General features: G+C 40.3%; 1 long non-coding RNA gene across 7 annotated transcripts; it reads left to right on the top strand.

Annotated features, from left to right (window-relative positions):
- The first annotated feature begins 1,268 nt into the window (after window positions 1-1,268).
- LOC123504221 lies at window positions 1,269-5,777 on the top strand. 7 transcript variants are annotated; one of them, XR_006674763.1, is made up of 5 exons: window positions 1,269-1,319; window positions 3,014-3,183; window positions 4,535-4,677; window positions 4,773-4,927; window positions 5,186-5,777. It is a non-coding gene; the product is annotated as an uncharacterized LOC123504221 (long non-coding RNA). The 7 variants fall into 7 exon arrangements; XR_006674760.1 differs by lacking the exon at window positions 1,269-1,319 and adding an exon at window positions 1,349-1,451; XR_006674765.1 differs by lacking the exon at window positions 1,269-1,319 and adding an exon at window positions 1,375-1,392.
- The last annotated feature ends 2,492 nt before the right edge of the window (window positions 5,778-8,269 follow it).

Genomic DNA, 8,269 nt, shown 5'->3' with positions numbered 1-8,269 from the left:
CTTTACGGTAAGGCCTATAGCACCTGTAGGCACACTTGAAGAGTGTATGGGAAGCGCTGTTGAGCTTCCGCCCATTAGTGGCACAGGCAATTTTATTTATAGTGGTACCCGTATTTAGGGCCCAGCCATGAGTCACAGATACAGTAGCTATGTATGCTTTTAGTAGGTATACTATGGGGTCCTGCCAACTTTTCAAGCATCGTTCCATTACACTGCTGTTTTAAATAAATAGGAGCAGTATCAGTTACCCTTCTCCAGCTCTATGACCTTAACCTTTTCATTTCCATTCTGTTTTATTCTTTTCCAGTAACACTCGTGTATAAAGAGATAATTTGCATGTACACGTACGTACAAAAAAAAAAAAAAAAAAAAAAATGAAGGGATTATTTTTGCCTGTTCTATACTACAGAACAATGCAAGATGACGTAGCACACAAAAGGTGGTTAATTAAGTATGTAAATACTTGTTTGAGGAATAATTAGGTGTGTCTATTAATCAACACTGGTGGCAGGGCGCAGGTGGCAGGTGGCGGGTGGCATTCCTCCTCATTGAAAGAAGCTGTTCAAACTATCATTTCCTTATTTCAGTATAATGGTAATTGGCAATATTATTTACGCGTCATGCCTGTAGACCTACGTGTTTCATAATTAGCACAGGAAGATTTGGATACTTTTGTTTGGTTGGTTAAAGGATTATGTGTCTTGACATTTCAGTAATGTGACAACTGGAAATATTATGTACCGTAGCTACGTGCCATGTCCTAACAATGACGATGATAGTAATAATGATAATAATACTAGTAACAATGATAATAATGTTAATAATGATAATAATGACGATGATGATAATAACAGTAACTACAACAATACTGATAATGATAATGAAATAATAATAATAGTAATGAAATAATAATAATATATATATATATATATATATATATATATATATATATATATATATATATATATATATATATATATATATATATATATATGTGTGTGTGTGTGTGTGTGTGTGTGTGTGTGTGTGTGTGTGTTAGATAGATACATAGATAGATGAATAGATAGATAGACAGATAGATAAATGGATAGACATAAAGCTATGTAAAGGAGTGTCACGTGAGTGAGAAGGTTTGAAACCTACGTGGGCTTAGACTAAAGGTAACAATGTTTATATAGAACGATGCTCACTGAGAGTGGTTAGTAGTTGTTGTCTTTAATGCAAACAAGGGAGGGAGGAGGAGGGGGGAGGAGGAGGAGAAGGTGAAGCACAAAGCAGTGAGGCAGAAGGGAACGATTTGTTCTTTAGGCCTTGTGCAGGTAAGACGTGTGTGCGCCAATAAGTGTGTCTGCTCGCTGCCACAACACCTTCAAGAGTTTGATTGATTAACTTGTAAGGTTTTGTGTGTTGGTCAGGTGTTATCCCTCTCGTGTTTGTTGTAGATCTGAAAGGTATGTTAAACGGTGTGCAGTAGTGCTAATGTTGGAGTGTGTGCGTGTGTAGTGAAGGACTTTACTCGTTTCTCATGAGCAAGAGTATTTGAAAGTTCAAGTTTTAGTGGACAGGATGTATTGCCTGACGTTTCGTGGAACTTTCTATAGTGTATTTCTTGATATCAGTTTGTTATTTGATACCGGTAAGTCCGTATTGGAAGATGCCAATCCGTAATGAAAACGCGCAGCACATGCTTACATCTCCGTGGACAGGGCTTCAGTGTGCATTGATAGCAAAGCTGCAAGAAGCTTTTAAGTGGCTCTTATGGTCTCTTAGTGTATCTTGGGCTCTTCTCACTCACTGTGCGGTGGCGCAGATATAGGCTAAGATTAAGAACCTTGGTACAAGCTGTGTGTAAAATTTCTCGTGGGTTTTCGCTATTTTCCTCTTAGTGTCTCGTGTTCAGATTTAGTTACATATCAAGCTCCGGAGTGTACTTCGTACTATAGAGTACTGCGTGTGTGTGGGTGGTGTCTGGTATTTGTGTAACGATCCGACTAGTAGGCAATACTGTCTGAAGCGTTTTGAACCCCGCCTTGGATTTAGAGCCCGTGACTTCACAGTGTATCGCCGCTACTTGACAGCTTCGTTCCTACTCGAGATCGAGGAAGCCTGAGCATGGATGTGCGATTACCTAGCTGCCCTCCATACCAGCTATATTATATTACAGGCTTATCCATGGTCTCTTAGTAACCCTTAGTTTAACCGTGGGCTTATCCAGGCCGTAATCCATCCTCTCGCTAGGAATCGTAGTTAAGAAATATCTGCTTTCTTAAGTGTTGATGTAAAACTTGTGATTGTATAACTGTGGTGAAATGCAGAAATAGGTTTACATAATATGGTGTTTCATGTTTTCACCAGAGGAAGTGTGGGGAGGAAAACCCGTTGTGCCAAACATGTGGTCTGAGATGGGTGTTCACTTGTTGAGGTAAATTTGACCCTCCTAGGGTAAATCCAGGTTGTGTTGGGAGTAGGTGCACCAGGTTGGGTGACACCAGGTAGGGTTGGTAAATTAGTGGGGTATTGCGTTGTGTGTGCAGGGTGCCGTGACGTTTCAGCCTCAGTTTCGTATGTGCTGTTAACCAGTGTACCATTAAATGTAAAGCATTGATAAAGTGTGTTTGTACTGAAACGTCACGGCACCCCGCATCTGGTGTGCGTTTAATACGTAAGGTTTCTGAATGCGAGTAAGGCTTTTGAATAAAAGCTTCAATATGGTTGTGTACAGTAATATTTTTTGGGCTGTCCAATTATCCATGATTGTTACTATCTGGTGTAGGAACAATCTACTATTAAGCTTCGGCGTGTTGTGGTGTACATGCTAGGTACAGCACCGCACGCTGGTCAAGTCCTTAAGTAATGTACGCAGTTGCATTAAATTTGAGGCTAGTCACTCTGATGATTATACTGTAGTGAAGTTTGTCCCTGTATCATAGAGAAGGTCTTAGATTTGGCATAAACTTAACAAATCAGGTGGAGGATGTTTCTTGATTGATGATTAATAACTTTGTTGCAGCAGAGTATACAAGGGAGAAGGTCGGGTCATGCCGGTCACCCCCTAAACATGGAGGAAGAGTCTCGGACGTCAGTCAGGAGATCAAGCGCGTCCCACCACAAGTCTGGCACATGCAAGGACGAAATAGACTACGAGATGTAGTGACAGACTGGGTGAAGTGAGAGAGGAGTTAGGTAGGGTTGCATACTGTCACCAACCCCTTTTTAGCATATACACAGAGGAACTAGCTGCCAGAATAAGAATGAATGTCGGGAATGGTAAGATATGCGTGCTCTTGTATGCAGATGACATTGTAATTTAGTGAATCAGCAAATGAGTTTCAAAGCTTGTTGAATGCTGTAAATAGGTATGGGGAGAGACTTTGGGTTAAGTTTTAAAAGAGCAAGGTGATGATTGTGAATAGGTCAGAGGGTGAAAGAGGTTCAGTATGGAAACGGAGAAAATGAGGTGCAACAGACTGATTACAAGTATCTGGGGGATATGGATGAGTTCAAATGGCTGTGCGAAAGCAAGGAATGAAAAGATAAGCATGGTAAACCAGTGGGTCGGTCGACTATAGGAAGCGCAGCAAGGATGAGAGCCAGTAAATATGATGTGCTGCGAGAAGTCTGGAAGAGCGTAGTTGTTCCAAACATTATGTATGGCATGGCTTTGATTGTGTGGAATGAAAATGAACTAGAGAGGTTAGAAGTAGGACATAATAGAGTAGTAAGAATGGTACTGAATGCACCAAGGTATGCAGCGATAGAAGCTCTGAGGGAAGACATGGGCTGGAGTACTTTTAGAGACGTACAAAGGCAACGTTGAGGCACAAGGCTAGATTAGAGCGAATAGACGATGCAAGACTAGTGAGAAAGGTGTTTCTATAGAATGTTAGGAGTAGCAGGTGGGGGAACAAGTGTCAAGATGGCAGTAAAGAGTGACTTAGAAACTAGTTGGGCTTTTCAGCGGATTGAGGGAAGGCATGTTGAGAGTGACTGGAGCATGGTTATTAGAAATGGGGATGGCAGAGAGTGGGATGTAAGAAAGTGGAAGAGAGAAATTGACAGTAGTGAAAAATGTTTGATTGAATGAATGGAAGAATAAGATGGAACAAAAGAGTACTTTGGAGTGATACAGAGAGAAAGAGGCCCCGATGTATGAAAAGTGGTACGAAAAAAGCTTCTCTTCCGAGCGAGGGCACAGAGTACAGATGTGAATGCAAGGAATTACAGATGGTCCGAGTCCCACAGCAAATTGTGCCATATGTGTTACATGGGAGAGGATGAGACGGTGTAACATGTGGTGCTGGAGTGTGAAGTATGCTAGAGACAGGAATGTAATGATGCAAGTGGTGTTGAGGGAATAGGGGGAATGCCAGAGTGGAGATGACAGGAAGGGAATGGATGGTGTTGCTGCTGGGACTGTGTGGAGACAGTGATTGAAGCCGTGAAGGAATTCCTGGAGAAAATATGGCGAGCTAAACGTAAGAATCAATTGGGTGAATTTTGATTGTTTTCTTTGTCGTTTTCTTTTTCCTTGCAGGAGTGGCCGTTATAAAGGCCTGACTCAGCAGTCCCAAGTCACTTATAACATAAAGATAAAGACCGGCGTCCCAACAACTCTGCACACTACCAGCATCTTTGCACACTACCGAACTTCTGAGAGCTACGTCGGTTTCATCCCAGGTAACTCCTCAGCCACAGCGGTGCTCGAGCCCGACCTTTACCCGCCGAAGCGTCTGAAGTCTGAAGTCCCGTTATCCTGCTCTTTTCCTCCTCAGCTGTGTGTGATATAGCAGTCCATCTCATGTCTGCCTCTTCAGAAGAGGACGCAGACTGAGGAGGCGTGCGGTCCGACACGTGTAGGGGCTGGGCCGTTTCAAGTCGTTCATTGGAGGCGTAGGTCATCAGGAATTGTTCGGTCTTGGTGTCAAAGGTAATATAACGAGGGTGATAGAAGTAAAACTCTTTAAGGTATGTAATAAGAATAGAATGAGGAATACCGGTGCGTTTTTGGAGCGAAGTTTGGAGATAACGATGGCAAATTAGTGTCCCGTAGTGGTGGGTGAATGGTATGCACTAACATTTTTACAGGGCGCACCCACAGTACACCACACATCACACCACAGCTAACCTACATTGGAGGACAAGGTTGTTCATGATGAAAGTGTAAAATTAAAATTATTTGTTACAGGTTCTGCTACTACTGGAGGGAGAACCAAACCAGCGTGTCCGATCAACCCCCGACTTGATGCAGGATACTGGCTCCTCTTGCACTGGAACACGGTTTCGCTGCACCTTCCCCGGAGGAACTGAACCCTACCTCGAACCAGCTTCTCCAGGGAAGGGGGACACACTGGCTCGCTCCACCTTCCACGGAGGAATTGGACCCTGCCTCGCACCAGCTCTGTCGCAGCTGGTAACACGGTGGTGCCATCCAGGGAGGGAAGTCACACTTCCTCGCTGCACCATCCGCGGGGGGATTTGACCCTGCCTCGCACCAGCTTTGTCCTGGTTACGTGATGCCATCCATGGAGGAATTGGACACTGCCTCGCACCATATGTCCTGGTAATGTGGTGCCATCCATGGAGGAAGGACAGACTAGCCTGCTTCATCTAACCTAACTAATAATAAATGTTGCCATCACTCTTGTAAAGTTCATTATTCCTTCCATCTAATGTGAATGTACCCACAGTGTAATGTTGTTTATTAATCCTTCCATGTTCTGTGATGTACCCACATGACTGTTGTTAGTACTTAGTAATAAATCATGGTTGAATTAATATTGATGCATTTCATAATTCCTTTTTTTTTTAATACTTGTGAAACACCTAACTCGCACAAAGCCAAGCCTAACCTAACCCTATTAGCCCCACAAAATACACATGGTTAGACAGTATTTCACCATTATATAAAAAAAATTCTTTAATTGAATCCATAAATTATTCTGAATCAAAAGAAGCCCTGAAGATGCTCAGTTAGCCTAAACTCAGCTAACATGGCAGGGAAAAAATGCCTTAAAGCTGCAAAACTGCCTAGGAAGCTGGCAAAATAGCAAAACATGGCAAAAAATTACTGAAAAATCCCTCGAAAACTGCCCAAAACATCCAAAAAATTGCCCAATTACTGAAAAATCCCTGGAAAACTGCCCAAAATATCCAAAAAATTGCCCAAATTACTGAAAAATCCCTGGAAAACTGCCCAAAATATCCAAAAAATTGCCCAAAAAACTGTGTTAAGTCATAAATACTCCAGAGAGTCTCCGGAGAAAGAGCAGGTGTATATTTGGGTTAAAAATACAATGAAGAGTCTCCCTTCCTTTCCTTTTATTTCAACCATACACATTTTTTGCACCAGTTTAAAAACTCTACCAAAATTTTCAACTTAAAAAAACTTTTACAGCTTACTTAACAAAAAAATAAGATTTAACTTATTCAATCAGCACATTTTTACACAATTTTTTACAACTTATCAATCAACATGAAAAAGAAAACTTTTACAGCTTACTTAATCAACAAAAAATAAGATTTAACTTACTCAATCAGCACATTTTTACACAAGTCTGAAAACTTTACCAATATTTTCAACTTCAAAATTTGTACAATTTGACAATTTTCACAGAAAATCTTTACAATTTTCCAATGGAACAGCAACATTTGATAATTTTGACATTTTCAACTTAAAATAATTCATGCAATTTTCTATTTCAGACAAATATTTCAAGTATTACATTACTCTGGGAATATTTTCCACTTACAAAATTATTTCAAAAGTATTAGAGAAACAAAAATGAAGAAAAGTTGCAAGAGAGACCATGAGACCTATACATACATGACAGCAGTCCCTGTATGAACAAGTCTACCTCATTCCACCTATCATTGCCATTTGTCTAATATAAAAAGAAAAAAAAAAAAAAAATGAATATATGAACATAAGACTAGTATTTTGAGAGCATTTTCATTATACAAGTCTAGTTATAGTTAGTAACTACAAGTTCTAAAAGTATTTTGAGACCATTTTCATTGCAAAAGTCTTGGAGAAACTATCAACTCTGTAAAATGATTTTTTAAGCATTTCACAATGGCAATGCTCTCAAAAAAAATGTTCCTTGCAATACTACTATACTGTCACCATAAATATAAGAAAAACACAGACCATCATTCAGGGGCCACATTCTACACAGTTAGCCTCAGGTCTCACTGAATGCCTCACTGTCACTCCACTGTTGGTCTTTAGGCTCATTATTTGCCAACTTTATATATGTATAGAAAAAATAGCTACTTGACATAATTTTCTACAAATTTAATTATTATGACATTGTATTACTACTTTGGGAATAGTTAGACTGTGTATACAAACAAAAGACACATGGCAAACAGGAGAAGATTATGCCTGATAGCCCAACACATGACACATGCAGGCCACACGATTGCAAGGTTTGTTTGAGTTTGATCGTAACCCTCTCGGCAGTTATCTACAATGGTAAATCACTGCATCAAAGAAGGACATTATTTAGTCACCATTATGGATATTTCTCATTAATTAATAACAAAACTGTTGGGATCATGCTATGGTACATACAGCCAAGTTTTAAGACGACAGTTGGCGGCACTACAACAGGGTGAACCCTGTCTTGGAACTCATGATGAGTCACTAGGTTAGAGCCTGTCACAGAGGGACTTGTGTCTAAAATGCACCATTTTGTCTCACTACGATCACGTCATTAGCTATGAGTTTGAAGAATATGGCCCATGAAATCTTACATGGAACAGTAACAGCAGAACTTACTAGAGTGTTGAGAAACATACTTTTTAATCAGTCAAAATAGTCTCACTCAAAAATGTATATAAACGTAATTACACACAAAATTTTTTCCCTAAACGGAAGATTGATATCAAGGAATGACTGGCACACTTGCCCACAAAGCTGCACACACACACACACACACACACACACACACACACACACACACACACACACACAAGATTACTATGGAAATTAGAGGAGAAGGGTGGCTTAAAAGGAAGCACATTGAGATGGATAGAAAATTATTTGAGGGGGAGAGAAATAAGGACAGTAGTTAAAGATATGAAGTCCAAATGGAGAGCAGTAGAAAGCGGAGTGCCACAGGGGTCAGTATTGGCACCAATACTTTTCCTCATTTATATTAACAACATGCCAGAAGGAGTGAACAGCTACATAAATCTGTTTGCAGATGATACGAAACTGTGCAGAGTTATAAAACAAAAAGAGGATTGTGAAATACTGCAAGAAGAC

The sequence above is a fragment of the Portunus trituberculatus genome, chromosome 15 (assembly GCF_017591435.1).
Source record: "Portunus trituberculatus isolate SZX2019 chromosome 15, ASM1759143v1, whole genome shotgun sequence".
Lineage (NCBI taxonomy): Eukaryota > Metazoa > Arthropoda > Malacostraca > Decapoda > Portunidae > Portunus > Portunus trituberculatus.
The sequence above is the reverse complement of the archived record's forward strand: the minus strand, read 5'-3'. Positions and strand labels throughout refer to the sequence as shown.